Genomic DNA, 23,334 nt, shown 5'->3' with positions numbered 1-23,334 from the left:
GTACTTAAGATGATCTTAAATATAAGATCGGATTATGAATACCGGCCTATGACTCGCTTTAAATACTCTATTCGGATCTCGAGCTCTATAAATGATAATGGTGATTGTCCATCTTTCATGCTGATAATTAAATCGAGAGTTCAAATTGTTTTATTTAGGTGGCACAAAATGCCGAGCAACACCAATGGTCTCATCACTGTCACGATTTATACGCTGTTTTTGTTAGATTTTTTCGCGCGGTTCGTAAAACTGATGACGGACGTGTCACAATTTGATTAATAACCGCGAAATGAAGAAGCTTGCCGACGTATTTCTACGTCAGCCTCGCAAAAATTGTATCGACACTTTGAGTAGAAAAAAACGACCGAACCAAAAAAATATTATTGGGAGTGATATGTTCTTTTTAAAGCGCGTTGTCCCAAACGATATGATAAGGAATGTGGCGAAGAACCGCTCTCGCAATGATAGTTTATGACTATTTTCAAATACAGGTGGTCCATTTTGAAAATGTGATGACCTATGAGCTGCAACTCAATTCGAGTTGAAAAATTCACGTGATCATAAAATGTGCGTCGCGTCTGCCGACTCTCCACCACTGACAAGTCATATAACGTTGTTCGTATACTACTAACGTTCAATCGCAAGATGATTTTTCGCGGATAGTAACGAGAGTGAGTCATGACAGAGGACAGGTAGACATATATCAAGGTATTATGACTACTCGTTACGGAATTTCCACTTCTCTTCGCCACGCCAGTCATACACTGATAAGAATATTGTCATGCAAATTTAATTCATGATAGCATTCACACTGGAAATACCACGTTTTATGAAGAAACTAGACGAAAAGTTTCGGGTGTGAATTGTCGCGAGGGCGAACGAGTTCGCGACTTTCAGTTCGCTAAACTTCGTCTAACGTAAAAATTTTGACACGAGCGGCGTTACCGAGATTTTGTCTCGTCTACATTTACAAATCAATTTTGGATGACGATAAAAGAGAAATGTCGTAATGAAAAACTCAATTTCGCACAAAAGTAATTAGATTGACAAGTGCACGTAAATTTGGCAGTAATTTTACTAATTGACTTGTAAAAGTTGCATCTCCCTTTATGCTGAAAAAAATATCTAAAGAATAGAAAATATTTATTTAGTAAGTATTAATAACATATTTACATTAATATAAAACAATGTATGTGTGTTTGGTATTTGATATAAAATTGCTGAAAAAAATATCTAAAGAATAGAAAATATTTATTAATAATTAAAATATTTATAAATTGCTGAAAAAATATCTAAAGAATAGAAAATATTTATTTAGTAAGTATTAATAACATATTTACATTAATATAAAACAATGTATGTGTGTATGTGTGTTTGGTATTTGATATAAAATTATGTTGTTTGATATAACATTATTTTGCGTTGATAAATTGAAGTAAAACAAATATATATATGTGTGTGTGGACATCATATTAAATCTAAAGAAACTTCCTTTCTGTAAAATGAAATAAAAATACGACAGAAATGTGACAAAATAATGACAATTTATCTAAAACAATGTCATATAAAATGCAACGTGAAAATCCTAATGTAATTTTTAATTAACTTGTTGCTGCACACACCCATAATAAAATATAACTTAATATATAATAAAATATATAAATGTATAATAAAAAATGTATATTTATTGTATGATAAATTTATTAATTAACTTAAAATGCACTTATTTTATAAATACAAGTAGAAAGAGATTGTAAAGTTTTAGCAATTATTCACGTCGTGATAATTACTTTTGTGATAATCACAAAAGACAATTCACAATTTAGGCGTGCTTCTCTCTTTCTCGTTTACGTTTCCAAATTTTACTTAGTTTATTTGTATTCTGATCGTAATTACAATTATAAGCAATTAAATAGGTAGTGCGAAAAAAGCGTTAAGTTAGCGGAATGAAATGAATTTAATAACAATTCAAAGACTAATATTTTCATTTATTGCTAAAAAGTTGCTAAAGACAAAAACTTGTTGTTTTGAGTTGTTTTTTAATAATAAAAATAATAAAAATTTTTTATGATAAAAGTGCTGCTAAGAGAAAATTAAATTAGCAGAATAATATATATATATATATATATATATATATATATATACATACATACATATATATATATATATATATATATATATATATATAGCAACAAAGTTGTGCATATCAGCATAAGAATTTGTTATTAATTTGATATTTCCGAAATATTCAAGTTCTGACATTGTTAGTCACGAAATAAGTATAAACAATAAAGAAGAATCTCTCAGAGAGTATATCAAATTACAAGAGTAAAGTATTAGAGAAAGTTTTGTTCCTCGCTTCATTTCGATATTAAGATATATGAATCTTACTGTTACTTACGAAATATGTTCTGAATTTATTGTTCGCGAGATAAGTTTAAACAATCCGCACGATAAAAAAGATCGCCGTTAACGAGCTGTCACGATGAAAAAAACATTTTCTCACTAACTTACAACTGAATAACAAATCCAATTTTACACATATGTCGATAGCAACAAATTCTACACCTTAGTACTGAAATTAGGCGAGCAACAAATTTTGAAAAATGTTTGGGAGTAATACTACATATAAAACACGCGATTTTTATGTGGTAATCGACAATACAATATTAAAAATATATATATACTAATTTTTATAAGACGGTAAGTATTTTAATTTTTTTTTTAATCTAATTTAATTCAACTTGTATCGTCGTGATATTGACATATATGAAGTGCTCAAGGATATAATTTTATGATATGTATGTAAAAATAGTACAAATGTGGGCGGAGTATGTGGAGAACTTCATTCTACCTATACATATAGAAGAAAAGCTTCAAATATATGCCACTTTCTTTCTTTATATCCTTAAATATTTCAATTTATTGTGGGCAAGTATATGTGCTATCAAGTAAATAGGATGTCTATTTTGATACTTGTAAAGAGGATGTTTCTAAAACGATTGGATTTTTAATCACATTTTGCTGAAAAGAGAAAAATTTACACTGTTTGAGAAAGGGATCAAAAGGGATAAAAATTGGATTATTTTTGTAATTTTAAAAATAAAAGTTTTAATATTAAGAAACACATTTTATTTTATTCCCCATAATATCCACTAATAAAAATCACATACATAATTATCTTACAATCTTGCGCTTTCGCATAATCATAGTATGCTTACAAAAAGCGCTATGAATACTGTAACTACAATTTTTCCTTTGTAACATTAGAGATATTTCTGTCACAAAAAAAAAGCAGAAAATTTACAACATTATTTCCTTTAAATTTTCTCCTTCCAACTGGCAAGTCTAGATCATTGTCACTGTTAATTATTAGTTTATATTAGAATTATCTATGGTAGTCCATATTTGCATCATATATCGCATGAAGGATGATATTACAATAAGATTATATTAACAAATATAATGTATTTTCAATGAAACTAATTATGCCTTTTAATACATCCATATTTATAGCTCATAAATAATTATATCAATGTACATTATACATTTATTACATAAATACGTTTCTAAATAAAAAAAATGAAATATACCTACAAACACAACTTATATAACTTCTAGACCGTGAAACCGTCGAAAACAACCGTGCAAGCAAGCTTTGTTACATGCTACGCCTTAGAAAAAATTACTTAAATACTTCTCAGTAGAGTGTAGCACTATACACTGCCAAAACAGTGTAGCTCGTATATGGGCCATGATATTTGGACTTTTTCCTCTACTATTTCTACGAAGATGTTAGCAAATTATATCTTTGAATATTTCACATATGTCAATATCATATATACATAATCCATGTTGGTTAAAAAACCTTTTGTCTTCTTCCCTCCATACAAATTCGTAATATATTTTTAAGGTTTGTTTCGTTGAAAACCGGCTTCGTTGTTTCGGCTAAAAAAACCAAGGTTTTAGATGCAGTAATATTTCCAAATAATTACCTTATATTTAAAAAGATGAGCGATAAATTTTCTTTTGCAATTTTTTAGCAACAAATGAGTAACAAATAAAAATACTAGTCCGAATTGGTTCTGCTCATTTTGTTCCGCTAACTAACCACTAAGACGTGACAGGCGGGTTTGACTCGTCGTTGTCTCGGACGTAAGTCCACCGTGACATAATATTCGAACGAACTTCTGAATGAAGTCCAATCTCGTCGCAGCGAAGATAACGTTCTTTCTACCCGGACGAAGGCCTCACGTTCCGAGATAGCTTCGCTGTTGACGACGAACTCGCTAGGAACGCGCGCGCGCGCGCGCGCGACATACGTACATATGTACGTTATCCGAACGCGTACGCGCGCGTATGCGGACATACGCCTCTGAAAATATTTCATTCAACGTTCTCGCGGTGTGCCGCGCGCGTGCGGCATGTGCCAAGCATTGACCGTGGACGACGTCTAGCGCGCGTCTATAAGCCTATTCCGACGTCGTCTATTAAAAGAGTGTTTCTCAGTTGCAGTCTTGCGATCTCACACATACCTGCCAGTCGTGCGGCCGCGGCGACGCACACGCGCGCACACTCGCGGCGGACGTACGTACACATTCACGCGTCAGCGCGTGCGTATGTTAAGACACGGACGACGGCGGTTGCGTGCTCGCGAGCGTCTCGACGCGCTTCCTCGTGGCCTTTGTGGAAGCGTCGCCGCCCGCTCGGTTAGCAACAGATTTCACCAGGATCGGACGAGCCGTCGAATAAAAAGGACCCTGGCGCCCGTAACCGGGGAGAAAGAAAGAGATGGGAAGATAGATAGAGACAGAGGGAAAAGGTGAAGAGAGATGGGGGAGGGAAGGGAGAGAGAGAGGGGGGGGGGAGAGAAAGAGAGAGAGCTTACCAGCTTTATTCTGGGCGAAGGTGTGGGCACGCGAATCGATCCACGAATACGGAACGGTGGAGGCAAGAGCTGACGAGCAAGCGAGCGAGCGAGCGAGCGAGCGCCACTACTTGACAATTCTCGTTTAATTCTCTCGCCGCTGTAACGACGACGCTCTGATCGAGTCGATCGTCGGGAATATGAACGCGAACGAGAAGCGTGTCGGCTTTCGCGAGGGATTACATGTCGATGTAACGTCATGCTTGTATGTATGATGTCTCGTAACGAGAACGTAAGAAGCCTTAAATGGTGATTAATATTGTGAGTGAAGAACAAAATGTAAGCAAAAAATAAATTGAGTAACTTCGTATGGAACATTTCTTAGGATCTAGTTGGAATCCAGTCCGATCCAAATAAATCAAATATGCGATTCTAAGTGGGAAAGAGTCAAGGTTCTCCTAATATTATTTCTGGTCTTTATTTTATATTAAAATTGGAGCAAAACATATTGGCTTTCCAAATAATTTTATTGCTTAATAAAATAATCAAAATGTTTACAAAATATTTTATTTTTTCGATTTTTTATTCTATTGAATACGATAGTTGGTGTAAAAACGGGGTTTCTTATTTTGATACTATAAAAATAAACCGACCTTACCGACTTAAAAAAAGCACGAATTCCCATAGCATTCGTTTTGATTCTAGATAGAAAATCCATATTCGGAACAAAAATAGGATTCCTCATTGACATCGTAATGGGATAAAATAATGAAAAAATTTGAGATAAAAATCTATTTTGGGTTATCCGAGTTATTCGAGTATAATCAGAAGTTATATATCATTTTATGGATAATAACAGAAATGTTAAATATTAAGTAGTTTTAGATTCACAAACTCCCACTAAAAGTAGTTCTGATTGTTTAAAGATGTCACTTTATTCGTTCAATAATTCATCATCAGAACTGTCGAAACTGAGAGACATGTCATTAACGTTCTCAGAAGGTGTATGTCCTTAAAAAGATATTTGGTGTATCCTAGGCGTCACTTAGTGAGTGATATGTTATGGGCACAGCAAGTTATTGACATCATTCTTATATTTTTTGATAGCGTTTCTTTCTTTACAGTTACGTTTCACTACAATGCAAACATGGTATCGTGTTTTCATTAACATATACACACTGTATTTTAACTTTCCAAAATATTGAACATTTGCTTGTTACCGCCATCAAAGATGTCATGGATGCAGAAATAAATCCCGAAGATAGTACAAGACTAAAAAGATAAAAAATCTAGGAATATTTTACAACTATAAAAATTAAAGATCATCAATTGATTGAAAACGAAAGAGAGAAAGAAAGAAAGAATATAGATAGAAATATATCTCATATATCACATTGATGAGATCCTAATACTAACTGGTATGGATGTTTAGTCGTTGGTATGTATAAAAAGTCTAAATTCTCATGTCTTATAATACCATATAATGTATGACTCACCTTTATATACTGGGAAAAAAGTTTTTGGTATTTGTAACTACAATTGCATAGAAAATCATTATAAATTATGGTTAAGAGAGAGAGAGAGAGAGAATTACTTTATTATTAAATGTTACAATATTAATAATAATAATCTTATATGCATGAGAGAATTACTTTATTATTAAATGTTACTATAATAACTTTGTACACGTGTCCTAACATTGTTAGAATAATAAAAAAATATGGTTCGATAAAAAATAACTATAATCGCATAGAGAAATCACTTTAAATTATAATTGAGAGAGAGAGCTATTTTTTATAAAATTTTATTATAATATTAGTGATGATAACCTTATATGTTACTATTTTTGTATTAGGACAATAAAAAAATATGGTTAGGATCTAAAAATAACTGATTTTAGTTAGATGAGCAATTTTTTCTCTCAGTAGACATGGATAGTCCAAAATCTATATAAAAACAGACAAGGTTCTTTAGTCATTTTATCTGGAATGTATTTTATCTGTGTTGTATCCGGGAAGATTTTAAGAAATCCTACAGGACGTTGCATAAAAACACAACATAAAATATCATTTACGAACACGTCGATTTTGTCTTTTACTTAATGACGTGATCATCGCTACGGTTCTTTCCAAATTATCGGCATATTGCCCCGAATTAATTCTCCATTTCGCTTTTCCTCCACTTTATACCGAGTGTCAAATGTGTGCGTAGACACAGAGAAAACGTCGTTTCGTTTATCTGCCAGGCGTAGAATGACGTTGATTGTCTCAGCTCCGAGCTACAGGTATAACATTTCTCGTTTCTGCGAGACAACGTCTCGCACAAGAGTCCCGAGACAATATCGGGACGAGTGACGAGCGGTGTCTCGCGTGCAGATTCGATTCGATCTCGCGACGATACCGCCGTGAAGACGCGACCGAAGACACCACCGCCGTCTCCTCCTCTCCTTCGACGTGTCAGCGTAGCCGCGTGTGGTGATTGCGAGCACCCTAGTTCATCGCTCGTGCGTGCCGCACCGATGACCTGTGCGGCGAAAGTTCTTTTGTCTGCCGGTGAATCGCGAGATCCCATGCGCTTACGCGATTCGCGATTTGCGAAACGCTCCGCGTAAGGGCAATCAACGCGAGTGGCGTTCGCATTGAGCGGGACCGTTATTACCTTCGCGTGATCGATTTTACTACCTCAGTTGTCCATTAAATAATTCAGGCGCGGGCCAAAAACTTGGCGTATCATTCGACAGAGATATCTGTCGGGAAAATATTTTATTAAAAATACGCTTCGTCTTTTTTGTACTAAAAGAAAAAATGGCTAATTTTGTTAAAATTGGTGTTATTTCCGGCGCTAACTTTATCTTTTTATTGATCTAACAAAAGACTAGTAACATACGTCCACAAGATATTTGGTGTATACTAGGTGTCACTAAATGAGTGATATGTTATAGGTATAGTAAGCTATAGTATTATTCTTGCATGCGTAATATTGTTTGAAAGCATTTTTTTTCTTTACGTTCCCCTACAATGTAAATGTGGTATCATATTTTCATCAACATATAGACATTATAATAGCAATATACATATAAGAAAAAAACAAAGTTATTGTCATTAAAGCTAACAGTAACATTTATTACAAAAAATGGTTTTCCTGACAATAATTCTTTCATTACCCAAACAGATAAGTAAATTTGACAATAACTTTAACAAGTTGCGCGATTTGTAAAGGTCGCATCTCTTATGAGTAGTTCACATGACAGTTATATTTATTACATAGAATAATGAAATAGTACGAAAGAAATACGAAAAAGTTATCAGAATTTGCTCAAAATAATATGTTAAGTAAAATATGAATATATATGTAATATGAAAATCTCAGTGTAAAACTTTTTAGTAAATTTGTTGTTGCATCAATATAACAAAAAACTTACATTACTATATGGTAAGTAAAATGTGGTTGTAAATTTAATGTTTAATTTGATTTGCTTCATAAATGCAATTAAAAAGATTGTAAAGTTTTTGTAATCGTTTTATTTCGCGATAGCCATAATAGTTTATCTATACAATACAAATGTATACAAATGTCAAACACCTTTTCTTCAGTAAACTCACTTTTTCCTATCGAAAATTGTCGATATACACACACACACACACACACACACATGGAATGAATCTTTCCAATAAAAAGAACGTTCTCGCTGACCGCGACTAGTTCGGAGCATAAATCTTTATTTACGCGCACATACGCATAACGTGCACGACATCTTGACACTTAGAGCCGATGACGTTTAGCGTAGAACGCGTAAAGAGTGCGAGAATCGCTACTGACATACTCCGCGTTCTCTCTACCTCCAACCCTCTGATTCATCCGCAGTGCCGGGGTCGGCTCTCATAAACGCGTTCGATCCCGTGGAGCTCACGTGCCGTAAATTATTCGGTGAGAATAGCAGAGGAGCTGTGTCGTGACGCATGCGCCAGCACGCTCGATGCAGAAATTAAACCTACGGCGAGGATCGTCCGCGATCCAAATAACTTGTCACAGAGAAACAGGTTTCTACGGGGTCGCACACACGCGCCCGTGATGCACATTGTGTAGGTGTCCGCGAATAAACAGCGCTGGCTCGAAGGTATCAATCTCTCCCTGGTACGGTGCTACGAATTTCGTCGATAAGATAATCGGTCTACCCGTCAAATTTAATACATATAAATTGCATCACGGTAAAAGGATGAAAATACGATTAAGCCGCTAAAATGGTTCCTCGATGACACCCGCTTAAAAATAGAGCTTGCACTTAAATATTGAACAGCTCGCTTAGAGTCGGGAATTGTAATTCTACATTTTACATCATATCTTAACATGAATTTTACACGCTAAGAAAGATCGAGTCTACAATTAAATAAATTTTATTATCGCAAAAGGATTCAGAAATATAGATGAGAAAAATTATCATCACTGAAAATTATCATCACTGTAAATTATCCCAACGCGCTGAGAAATGATTTTTTCAACATTAAAGGTAACACTAAAATACAAAGAAAATTGTTTTCTTTGTCATGTGCATAAATTATGTAATCTGTATGTTTTTTACACTGAATTAAAAATGCAAACAGATTTTTTTATCATACAGGATTTTCCAGCAACTTTTAAATTTTAAGAAAATTAATTTTGTTTACACATATATATTCAGACATGGCTTATGCAATTTAAAATGCAGAAAGCAGTGATTTCCTGTAATATTTTCCGTAATATTGTAGTATGTTATTCTTTTAAAAATGAAAATGTCATGTCAGTTTCATTATAACTTGTGCCTAATATAGATAAAAAAACATAAAAGTGCCTATAATATAAAGAAAAATATAAAAGAAGATATTGTCAAAATCGTTGATTTTGAGAAGTTCTTATATCGACAAATATATTGCTCAGATAAAGGACATATTGCTTATATTCCAACAAATATATTGTTTGGGAGATCTTTTTATGAAAAACATTTAATCAACATTAAATATCTTTCATAATATTAATATATTACTTTAATATAAAAAAATTTTTAATTATGAAAAACATTAGTTTATGTGCAAGTATATAATTATTCTGAAAATGAATTTAAGAAATTAATACTCTAGGATTCTCTTATACGATACTTGAAATTTCGAAACTCCTGGGTACTTGCCACGGAACTCTTGACAAATGACGTCAAAAGTGAAGAAATTCATGCCCAAAATCCTTGAAAAATATGTCGAAATATAAAGATATATCCAAAATATGATACCTGCATTTGATTAACATTGATGATAAACATATTTACAAAATATTCCGAATTTTGCTTTTGCTCAAATTTTTTAGCCTACTTTTCTCATAATTTTGTCATGTTAATTTTGGCGACATGTATCTAGAAATCTTAAGATAGTTATTGTTAAGTATCATATTTTCAATGGCGCATCAAGAGTGCCACTCATAAATTCACTTTATTTATTTTACACAAAATTCCGTTTCTATATATTTATTTCACTAAGTATCAATGTTAATTTAAAACTAAATTGAGATAAATAAATAAATAAATAAATATATATATACACACACACACACACACACACACACACTCACACACACTCACATACATAATATTGTAATTACAAAAAATTATTTTTCTTATTCATCTCTCTGATGCTTTATTTATGCATCAATTTATCTGATAGAGATGTACAAATGACAAAAAGAGGTATGTAAGTGTTTATATATATATATATATATATATATATATATATATAGTATTATTATAAATTATAAACTTTCCACTATTATACTTTCAAAGCAAAATGGTCAATAATTCTAAAATTTATGTATAATGTATGTGTATTAATATTTAACATACATAAAAATTTTTCATTAAAATCTCATTTATAACTTAGAATATATTGAATAGAGAAATTAAAAATAGCACGTTAAGCTCATGAAACACGTATAAAAATCATCAAATTTAATTGAATTCTAATTAACATGTAAATTTAATTAATTTAATATCTAAATTTAGTTGCAAATATCTCATCTCTTGAATTGCACAAGTATTTAGAAAAACTGATGGAGAAATTATGAATTTATTTTCGGATTCCATGCATGAAAATACACAAGAGACACAACGGGAACTTGATGTGATAAATTACCTGTTGACCAGCGTAATCCTCCGATTGGCGGACAATCTCGCGACCCACGAAATACATAATTACCCGTGTTAAGGACACGCACACGATGTGTCGAAATCGACGTAGCCGGACTTCTGTCCGCTTACCATAAAAAGACACTCCAAAGATCCTTTGCCTCGGGGCATTGGGTGCGCGTTCTCCGACGAACGAAAGTCTCAAAGAGCGTAACCTAATCTACGGCGTTTACGCGCAATTAGTGCGGCGACTTAATATTAGCAGCGCGCGACGTACGCATGCAGCGATACGAGGTGATCCGCGAACCGCAGACGGATAACGATCCGCGAGTATTTACGTCCCCGCTTGATTAAAACGATTCTGCAGACGGTCGTCCACCTCCGGCCGACGTCTATTTTCACATGGACACCGCATACCCACTCTAGCGGTAGCGGCAACATTTCGAATTTCATTCGTACACCTTGTACGCACTCGGACGAGCAACATATGCGCGCGCGGTTTCGCATCGGTCGTGCGTAACGCGCAGGCTAATTGCATTTTCACCTACGCTTTCAACCGACGATCGTTTCCAGTGCGTTTTCCTATTCCTTTTCTCTACCTCTTCCTCCTCCTCCTCGTCTTTCCCTCGCGGACGATATGACGAAACCCAGCCGATGCGCTTCAATGAGAAAAAAGAAGAAAAAGCGTTCGCGTAAATTGCGTCAGCTATCAGCCGGTCTCCAGTGATTTCTTCGATTCTTACCGAGTGATCTTCATGTTGAATCACGTAATTCATTTATTTATCGTCGAAGCAAAAAATTCATCTTGGCGACTGAGAGACTAGATGAAATCTTCCGTTAAGAAATTCGCGTGATTCTCGTTTGTAATTTATAATTAGAAACGAGTGCAATTTATAATTATGTCATGATATACTTAAAGGGCCTTTTACCTTTAGACGATTGAAAAAATAGATTATACTTAGGAACTTTATGAAAGAATTTTGCGTATCGTATCAATTTGTGTCTTGACACAATTGTTGTACAAGTATGAAGGAATATTAAATATATAGTATAGTTTTGTTGGAAAATATATAACATATAACATATGTTCATACATATATACATATAACATATAAAATATGTTCGAAAATATGTACATAAAACATTAAACGCGTTTTTTTCGAAACTATGTTTTTAACAGTAGCGTTTAGCAAGATGTCTCGAAAACTATCGACATAATTAGGGTAAATTTTCAACATATCTTCAACATGTGCACGGAAAAAAATTGATTAAATTAATCTGAATTCAGGATACATTAACGAATTGAATTAATTTGAATTCAGGATACATTAATTGTTTAGTGAGAAATGAAAGAATTATAATTTTTGATTAAGGCAATTATACAAATTTGATTACAATAATAAACTTATACACGTATACACATGTATTCATATTTCTTACCAGAAATTTTATTACTTTTTTCAACTTTCAACAACTGAAAGTTACTTCTTAAGATATTAATATATGATAATTATTTTATTCGAATTAGTCATTTAATTGATTTTATCTTGCATTTATAGTTGAAGAATTCACTTTTATTCTAGTGGGATTTGGTCTCGGAAGGATCTCCAAATTGTGAATCATCTGTCTACCCATTATGCTACTTATCCACTTGATAGATCTGTTATATATTGCATAGCTATATTATAACTAGCATTGAATACCAGAACATGTGATTATAATAACTAGAAATACTCTTTGATTCAACTAACAGTCGTTTAACTAAACATATCACGTTAATCTACGCTCCTTTTTTGCGTAAAGTCGTAATAACAATCAGATACTTAGATGTTATTAGTACATACGCACTAATCAAACTTTGACTGATGATATTTAATATTGATATTTTTCATAAAAAGACTGGTGTAACTAAATATTCTGGTTACACACCAAAACATCTTATTATAATAACCAGAAAGTCTGTTTATCTTCACCAATAAAATTTGTTTAACTAAACATTTTATGCTAATTCAATTTTTTTTTTCGGTGTGTATATTGAGGAAATATAAGGGAATATACCGGAGTAAGTTGGCTACCGGGATAAGTTGACAAAACCGATTATTTTTGCTATTTTCTAATAAGTTACTGAATTAAGCAAACAAAATTTTTAAACATCTCAAAGATAGCTTTAAAATCCTTGTTTACTTGATTCTGAAATCTGTTAAAGAAAGGTAGAAATAATCGACTTTGCCAACTTACCCCAGTCTTCCTTATTTTAGATTTTATGAGAAAAAAAGTAACAATTAACAGAACGACATTTGTGTAAAGCGGAAGTTGCGATTTTCCGAAAAGAGTATTTTTTCACAAAATAGAAAAATATTAAATATTAAAATTATAGGAAATTCAAAATACGTGCTCTCGATATATATGTATCAAGAATATATAGAAAGTTTCAAATCACAATCGGCCCAATAGTTTTTGAGAAAGCTTACATGCAGAGATGTTGAAAACATGATTTCGAGAAGAACGTGTTAAAATTTTTAATTTCACGAATTTTCGAGAACAACCATTATATTCTTTCGAACCATTATAACTTTAATATTCCTTTATACTTATATAACAAATATATCAAATTACAAATTGATACGTTGCATAATTCTTGAGAACAAATTCCTCAATGTAGTCTATTTTTTCAAGCGCCCACAAAACTAAAGAACCTTTAATAAATCGAATGAATTGGTCGTTAATATCTGTACATACCGCTCTCCTTAGTATGGTATAAAATTGAAAAGGAACAGTCTGCCTCAACTAAGGCGAGTAAGTGGCGAAAAGGTCGAGTAGTAAATAATAATAAAGCCACAGTGCGACCCGGTGATAACAATTCCGTTCTCTATTGTATCGATCAGTAACTCGGCCGGGAAAGACGGAGATGATCAAATATTAACGTCAACTTCACTCTTGCGTAACGCAATAAAATCGCACTCGACCATTTACGCGCACGCGGGCGTGTGTGTGCGCGTGTGTATGTGCATGCGACGTCGTCGAAGCCAACGACCACACGCCCGAAATCGCTTCACACGCGTCTCCCTCGTCGACGGCCACGCGATAATAATTCCAGAACGCGTCGAGACGACCCGCGGAACTTTTCCCACCGTTATGTATTACAGCATCACGCGCGGTTCTCGATACCGCGTACAAGAGAAGAGGTTTTTAACGGCTATGAGCGCACTTTGCGTGAAGATGCTTTTTGTCCCTTTCTCTCTCGGCCTTATCCATGCTTCAGCAGTGCGTGGCAAATACTTGCCTCTCAGGTTATCGATTTCCAACCGAGCTATCGTCTGAACGAACGAATGAAGAAAGAGTCGGCCGATAAGGTGCACTTTTACGACGATTCATGAGTTGACCGGCCAACCACCGACCGTCATGATTCGGCTCATCGTCTCCTCGTCTATTAAACAAAGAACGACACGCCACCGCAGCGACCCTGACTCCGTTCTTTATTACCGACGCATAACGTGAATCTCGCCTGATCTGGGAAAGCAAACGTATGTTCCGCACCTGACCGCGTGCCACACATGCGCATGATATATTTCGAATGTTGATCTCACGATTCTTCTTTGACTATTAAGTAATTTTAAGTTCTTTCGAGACAATAAATGTTTAAGGTTCAGGTGGTACGATAGACTCTCACATTTATCAAGATATGAGGCAGTTGAGGCAAGGGAAACTCTAAAATTTTTAAAATTATATTTACGAGGCAAGTATATTGTATGTTTAATTAATCAAGAAATTTATATCATACAATAATGTATATTTTGTTATATTAATGCAACTATACATATTTACTAAAAGTTACACTCAAATTTTCATATTATATTTTACATAACAGATTGTTTTGAGCAAATTTTGATCATTCTTTTAATATTTTATTTTTTCTATTTCGTCATTCTATATGGTAAATATAAATACTATATAAATTACTCAATAAAAGATACAATCTTTACAAATCCATCCACTACTAAGGTTGTTGCTAAATTCACATACACTTATCTATCTGAATATATACACAGGAAGAATGATTTCTTTGAATTTAATAAATTTTATGGAATTCAAAGAAGTTTATATATATATATATATATATTGGAATATATCGCATTAATTTTTTATTCAACAAATACAATTATTTGATTTTTCAAACAATTTTATTTGTTTGGGCCAAATAATTTAATGTTTTATCTAAAAAACAAACTGTGTTCATTTTCATATTTTATTAAAAAAGTCCAATAATTCTGTTTAAATAACTTAAGAAACTTGACGTTTCTTTTTGGCATTACTGTCAGTAATCTGTCGGTTTCTTTGAATTTAGTATTCCTATTTATTTCATTTGAATTTGTTGACAACACAAACAATATAAAAATTACCAAGTATCATTTATTTCATTAGATTAATCTATGTTCTTCGATAGAAAAAACACTATTATATAAAGAAAATTAAATTTATTTTCTGGAAATCACTGGAAGGAGAAAGGGCCACACATAAACTAACAAAAAGAACAGATAGTTCTTTATAACATAATAGTGTTTTTTCTATCAAACAACACATAGACTAATCTAATGAAACAAATGATACTTGATCATTTTCATGTTGTTTGTGTCCAACAAATTCAAGTGAAACAAATAGGAATATTAAATTCAAAGAATTCGTTTTCCCTGTGTATGTATATTTTCAAATTTGATTTCTATCTTTATGTTTGGGATCAATATGTTATAAAAAATCCAGGTCAGGCTGCCGTTTGTTTCTAATTTAGCAGTTATCGATTTAATTTACAAGTACGAAGACGTCTCGCTCTTGTAGATTGTGGTAAAAAAAAATAAAACAAAAATAAAACAAAATCGAGATGTCTTGCGTCTTTTTCCCTCGCTTCTTCCCGCTCCTCTCTCTCTCTTTCTCTCTCTCTCTCTCTCTCTCTCTCTCTCTCTCTCTCTCTCGACGGTGTGCCGCTTTGCTCGCGCACGGGTGACACTCAGACGAAGCGTGATAATTTCTATCATCGCGCACTAATAAGAGCGATTCAAGTGCACACCGTCGGTGGTGCACGAACAACACTGCGAACCTGTTAAGCTAATTAATGTTGAAACGAGAAAAATGCGTTGGTATACAACAGAGCGTAACGAAAGGACGTGCAAACCGGACGAAATACTTTTGCTCTCTCTCTGTCTGTCCATCCTTCTTTTTCTTACGTCGGATAAATATTGCGCCGTGCCGTGGGATGACACGCGCAAGGAATCGGCTGGGCGCGAGACGGGCTACCGATACATATTTACAGCAATAATGCGCCTCCGGGGACCCCTTATAGATGGACGTTAAAGAGCACGAGCCAGCGTAACTAGCCGAAGTGGCATGTCGATTCGCGCGGAGCTATTCGTCGCGGCGCGCGCGCGACGATTCCTGTGGGATGAACGCGCGTCCGGGATATCCGTGAGCGCGATCCAAAAAAATCCACTGAATCGTCGTATGTATATTAAGTCCGCTCTTTTCAGCTGATCCAACTAAAGACCGCTATTTTATACATAGCTTCTCATAATTGTCAGTACGATATGCTAATGATGTTTATTATTAACGTCTACTATGCACTGAGAAAAAATATTTAAAAATTAATAAATGTTTATTAGGTGAATACTACTAACATAATTACTTAAAATTTTTTTCATTTAAACCGAGTATTTTTTATTTAAATTGAGTAAACAATACTCGACTTAAATCAAGAGATTTTTTATTCAAATAAATATGTTAAAGTAAATATGTTACCCACTTAATAAAAATATTTGTTAATTAAAAAAAAAATTTTTTTTAATGTAATTGTGAATTAAGGCTGGACTTCCGAAAATCATTCATGCTCTATTGCTATTATTTTTGGGTAAAATACTCCAAATGATGTGCTTCTGAATGGAAAAAATGCTTGAACAATATATTGTTATATTATCATAAGGTTTATCTTTTAAGTTAATATAAATATTTTGAACAAAATTAATTAATTTCAAAACTCGTTCGTCCTGTATAATGTCATGTATAATGTTGTTAAAAATATATCAAGAAAACAATCATGAATAATTGAAAAAATTTTGATACCAACTCATCAAAATTGTATTTACTCTTTTATATCTAATTTATTCGAATATATTCTTTTAATTTTTAAGAGCGCGGGTAATAATAAACAATATCGTAAACTAAAAATTGTTATAAATACTTTGCAGATTTTTACAAAATCAAAGTAATATAATGCTAAAGAGAAATTCATTGTACAGCTTTTATACAACATTGTTCTTGTTAGTAACTAGTTGTTTCTGTTCTTTACATTTACTGTTCACGTACATATGTAATGATACTTTCGTTTGTAATTTATAATATATATTGCCTCTTGCGAAGGATTCTTGCTAATTTTCTCAATATATGTTATTTTTAATATATTGTAGATTAATTAATTTAATAAGATGAAAATTTAATAAATATATTAATTTATTATATATTTACTTATTATATATTTATTTATTATATATTTATTTATTATATATTCATTTAAATAAAGATATATTAAACAAAAGAACTTCTTGTACATTTAATTTAATTATATTTATATTTATTCGCAAAACTTGTGAAAAATATTTTGCTGAAAATATTTAGCAATACTTAATTCAAATTATATCCATCCAAATTAGAGCGATATAGATTGGATTAGAATCGATTTTTTAGGTAGGAATACTGGAATGTAAGTGGTGTAAATTCATTCCCCGTTTATATATGTGTATGTTTCTATATATAAATTAACAAATTACATTCTTCAGATTAGATTTTAACGTATAACCATAATATATTAATTCGTCTAAGGAAATAAAATATAACACTAACAGCCATATATAAAGTTATTTAAACATTTGTGACATTACATTTTTTATAGGTGAAAATCTATTTAGAAACATTTATTTGACATTATTTGGAGTATTTTAACCAAAATAAGTGGTGATAAGGCATGAGTAATTTTCGGAAGTTTATCCTTAAAGACATTTTAAACTGCATCCAAAAATTACACAAATATTCAAAATAATCTAATTTCTTTTGTAATTTCTTCCTTGATTGATTTATGTAACCTTATGCAATTTTTTTTTAAATATTAATATATTATTATCACATACAAAACATCTCGTTAAAAATGTTGTTTATGAATGACAAGAATCGTTGATCATTATCACTATTAATAAGAATCGTTGATCATTATCACTGTTAACAAGAAATTGCAAAAGACTAATTTGTTTCAAATATTTACTTATCGAATGTTATTTAATATCTTTAATTTTTTAACTTCTTTTTTATCTTAATTCAATTTTGTATAAAAATGGTCATTTTTCATAGTTCATTATCTAAAATTATTCATAATTATAGCAGGCGCTAACGACGTCTGTCATAATTATGACAGACGTCATTAGCGTACAAAACCGACAGTTGTCGGTAGGTATGTACAGAATAACGGCTCAGATAGACTTTCATAGTTATCACGACATGAGATACAATTGACGATGGAAACTTTATAATTATTTTAATTACATTTTTATGAGACAAATATATTGTATTAATTATTAAATTTACATCGTACAATAATATAAATTCTATGTTACATGCAGCAAGAAATTTATACTCAAAGTTACTCTCAGATTTTCATATTACATTTTTTGCATAATATATTATTTTAAGCAAATTTTGATCATTTTTTCATATTTTTTTCGCATTTCGTCACTCTATATAATAAACATGAGTGCCATATGAACTACTTATAAAAAATACAAACTTTACAAACTGACTAGTAAAATTACTGCAAAATTTATGGAACTCTATCCATTTTGGAAGTTGCATTTTTTGTCTTTAGAGGAAAATAAATATATGACCTAGCGTTGAAAGAGAGAGGAACCTCGATGGATTTTCAGAGTGATTACGACGTGAGACAATCGATGATGGAAATTCAACAATTTTTTAAATTATATCTATGAGACAAATATATCGTACTAAATTAATCATTAAATTTGCATAGAATAATGTACATTTATTTGTTATATCAATACAGTTTATAGATTTACTAAAAGTTATTTAGTAAAGAGATTTTCATTTTATATTTGACATAATACATTGTTTCCAGCAAATTTTGACGAATTTTTTTTTCTTATTATTTCTTTCTATTTTCTCATTCTATATGAAAAATTCTATATGAAAAACGAGCATATATTTGATATGCATCATTCATAAGGGGCAACCTTTTCAAATCGACTAGCAAAGTTGCTACCAAATTTACATACACCTGTCTATCTGCTGGGGAACAAAGTTCCAGCGCATCACCAGTTCAGTTAAAAAGAACAGGCTTCTTGTTGTTTCCCTTCTTGGTTCTTGACATCATGCGCACGTTATGTAGCGACATTCGTCCTTCGGTGTCCTTAAATTATGTGTATGTGTCAAAATGTGATGCGCGGGGGAACAACCATAATGACCCGTGTGTCTTTTGATTGTGCGAAATGTGTGTTACATGGCAATCGTATTAACTCACTGCTGCAGCGACAGCGAACAACGCTTTTCTCGATGATAATTTGAGACATCTAGAGGTTTGTTCCTTATAACTGCATTTTCTGAATCATCTTATGATCTTTGTTTCCTTCTCTCTTTTATCAAGTGTCAAATATGTGTCTATTATATACACACACACACACACGCACACACACACACACACACACACACACACATACACACATATAATGTACCTGTATATAATTATATGTATGAGAAACGAGAGTTTATTCAAAACGAGAGTTTACTCGTTCACTTTAAAATCGACTAATATCAGTACGAAAAATTGTTATTCGTGTGATTTTTTAAGCGCACAACTTGATACAACTACTAGAGAATAGACCTTATATTCCGGATTCCGTTGACACGAAATGAATCGTCACAGACCTTGTTTCATCTGAATGACGAAGTTATGAGAAAGATATCGAACTGAAAATTGATTGATAAGACCCATTAGACATGTCAAAGAATTCCAGCTACGTAATAACGTTACTAATGTCGTGTATTATAAAACACTTAATTAAAAAACGTGTAAAGCATCAAACGAACCGCACCTTAAAACCTGTATATATAATGTACCTGTATATAATTATATGTATGAGAAATGAGAGTTTATTCGAAACGAGAGTTTACTCGTTTATTTTAAAATCGACTAATATCAGTACGAAAAATTGTTATTCGTGTGATTTTTGTGCGTATTGAGGCACATCTCGCCTGGAAGTACGCAAAAGAGAGCGAGAGAGTGAGAGAGAGAGAGAACACTTTATTCGACAAATATCTCGGCTCTTACAAATTTAACACTGGCGAGGTGTTTATCATTCTGCGAGTGTTTATTTTTTCCCGTCGCAGTCCTCTAAGACATTTGTTTGTCATTATTAACTGTGAGCGCGCCGCTGTATGTATCTCGCTAGAAGCCATAGTGACCTATTTTTAAAAACGTGTCAGTCAAACAAATAAGACAAATACATATTTGGAAAAAGAGACAAGTGTGTCTTTTCAAAATTCGCAATTATTCTTCCTGCCTCATATTCGGAAGCGTAGATTTCAGAGTAGAATTAGCTCGAACTGTGGAGGAAGACAGAGAATCGTTTAAGCCTAAGTCAGATTCGACTGGTATTCGTGAATAAAAAAAAAATCGTTCACGGAACATTGAGAAATCACGCTTATCGTCAGTGTCACAATAACGAGGAGAGCACGGATCGACGTTCAACTTCCTCGTCGCGGGCATAACAAACACTTCCGACACTTCCGTCACTTCCGTCACTTTTCCGGAATAGTCGAGTTCTGTCATAAAGGGGTGAGGGGAAGAGACATATGAGCGCTCCCAATCCGGGAGTTCGCGCATTCGGAATATATATGTTTCTTTACCTGTGTGCTTTGCTGTGACGGGATCGCCGGTCCGAACAAAGGCGAGAGGGCGGCCGGCGCGTCTACTCGTCGTCGTTGTCGTCGTCGTCGTCGTCACCGCCGTCGTAGCCGTCGTCGTAGCTGCCAGGGAAGAAGGAGGAAGCAGAGGTGGAGGAGAAAGAGGAAGAAGCGACCCAGGAGAAAGAGGAGGCGGAGAAGAAGAAGGAAGAGAAGGAGAAGGAGGTAGAGGTGACGGCGGACGCGGTGGAGCAGGAGGAGTAGCAGCAGACGATAGGAGCCGATACAACACTCGTCGTTCCGGGCACCGTGACGGCGCTGCTGTCGTCGCGTAGCACTCTCCTCGCTTGGAAACCACTATCGTAGCACCACCGCACCTTCCTCCATGTTGCCTGCACGCGAATTCGACGAAGGGCGCCACTGAGCATTGACGCGCACACACCAAGAAGAGAGCCACGATTGCCCGTCACGGAGAAGAAACACGAGCGACGAGCGAGCGAGCGAGCGAGCGCGACGGACACGTCTTGCGAGCGAGAGGGGCGGGTGTCGCAGGCAGCGGACAGAAGATCCAGTGAGGGGGAAGAGAGGGTACGGGGAAGGGAGGAGGAGAGAGAAAGAGAGAGAGAAAGAGATCGAAAAAGATAGAGAGGTAGCAGGAGCGGCAATTTGTGGCAGGGACAAACGTAAAGAACGCACGGCACTCGCGACGCGCGTTGCACGGCACACAGGATCTCGCACGATGTCGAGACGCGATTGTCAGCGCGGAATTGGTGGACGACGCGCGAGCAGGCGCTCTCACACAACTACCGCGAACAAGAGAGAGAGGAGTCTGTGACGTGCCGACGCTCGCGGCTAGGCGCCATTTACAGAGACTCACGGCACCGGCGCGGTTTCTCCCCTCTCGGCCCCCACTACTTACTAGCGAATGCGTCCTCCACCACCGCGTCCGGTGGGAACCTTGTCGTATATGCATATACACATATATACTCTCTCTCTCTGTTTCTCTCTCTCTCTCTCTCTCTCTCTCTCTCTATGTTATCTCTCTTACTCGTGTCTCACACGGTCTCACGACGGTTTCTTCGTCGCTCGCGCTCTTTCTACCGTTCTTCGTTTTCGTCCTCGTCGTGTGTCGCGTCGCGTCGTGTTTTCCGTCTCTCTCGCCTTCACGTTTCTTTTATATGACGAAATCGAGTGTTTCTCTCTTTCTCTTGTTCACGCGCGTGCGCGAGTTTCTTTTCACCGTTCGCGCGTTGCCTATCGTTCACTCGATGCCTCTCTCTTTCTTTTTTCCGCGCACACTTGCACGATATGCGTTTCTGCTGTACCTTGAAGCGCACAACCACGTTTTCCTTCTCTCTCTTTCTTGCGTTCACTCTCTTCGTCGTTCGCTGTTTTTCTTTCTTCGTCGCTCCACTCTTCCACTTTACCGCGCCACGCAGCCTTCTTTCCTCCTTGCACCGACGGTTCCGTCCGACCTATCCCAATTACAACGAACGTCCTTGAGGTGACTAACACCTCGTCGCTCGCAGTCCGCGGAACAGTGGCGTATGTAGGTTACGTCGCTTGTAACCGTGGGCACTGTTTCGTTATATATGAGTATGTTTTCGTTACAAAGTATGTAAACTTACGCGCGGAGAGAGAGAGAGAGAAAGAGAAAGAGAGTGAAGGAGAAAGAGACAAGTGGACGTGGTAGTTTCCACAATTCGCTATACATGACTTATTACGTACTCTTGTCCTTCATATGTGGAATCGTTGAAAACAATTGTTTTCAACTGTTATGTTGAATATTCCCGCGTTGTAGTTGTCACTCGCGACAAACATGTCCGTTATCTCTACGGCAAACAACAGAACCCGACAAAGAACAGATGAGCGATCTATTCGCGAACAATATCAACTTGTAAGAAAAAAATGTGGGAACGTAAATTTCTTTCGATCTGCCAGCCGATGTGGCTTCGTAATTGTGCCCTCTCTCGACAATGGAACGAAGGAAACGTGTTACTACCAAACTTTTCTCGGGAACTTGCATCAGCAGTCACGTTCCTGAACGCATGCACGCATTGTGGGAGAGAGGAAAGAGAGTGAACAGGCAGAGGTGTATGACGGAGGGTGAGCGGTCGCGGGGATAGGCAAGGGGACACGCGGAGTCTCGTTGCTGAGGAGAACACGCGACGACGAAGGAGTTGAAGTCGCGTTGAGCGGAGCGCGCTCGCTGGAGGGAGGAGGGATGAGGGAGGACGAGGGAGGTCGAAGGAGCAGTATGGCTTTCTTGAATTCGTCGGAGTGAACGTGCAGGGGCTGAGTTGCTTGGAGAGCGGAGGAAAAAGGGGGAAGCTCGTTTCCTCGAGCGCGCTCGCGAATGTATGTACGCGCTCAC

General features: G+C 35.0%; 1 protein-coding gene across 7 annotated transcripts in view; it reads right to left on the bottom strand.

The window, feature by feature from the left end:
* Window positions 1-23,067, bottom strand: part of LOC116846461 (protein capicua homolog) — a 121,598-nt gene extending 98,531 nt beyond the window's left edge. For 3 of the 7 annotated variants that reach the window (XM_032820278.1, XM_032820285.1, XM_032820283.1), the window contains exon 1: window positions 20,964-23,066. The gene's annotated coding sequence lies outside the window, so the exon portion shown is untranslated. Of the gene's footprint in view, window positions 1-20,963 lie in introns of all 7 variants that reach the window. The other 4 variants (XM_032820276.1, XM_032820275.1, XM_032820286.1 and 1 more) reach the window with 2 other exon arrangements.
* Between the last annotated feature and the right edge of the window lie 267 nt (window positions 23,068-23,334).

This window comes from Odontomachus brunneus, unplaced genomic scaffold (genome assembly GCF_010583005.1).
Source record: "Odontomachus brunneus isolate Ranch 3 - 2012 unplaced genomic scaffold, Obru_v1 Obru_scaffold_064, whole genome shotgun sequence".
NCBI lineage: Eukaryota > Metazoa > Arthropoda > Insecta > Hymenoptera > Formicidae > Odontomachus > Odontomachus brunneus.
The sequence above is the reverse complement of the archived record's forward strand: the minus strand, read 5'-3'. Positions and strand labels throughout refer to the sequence as shown.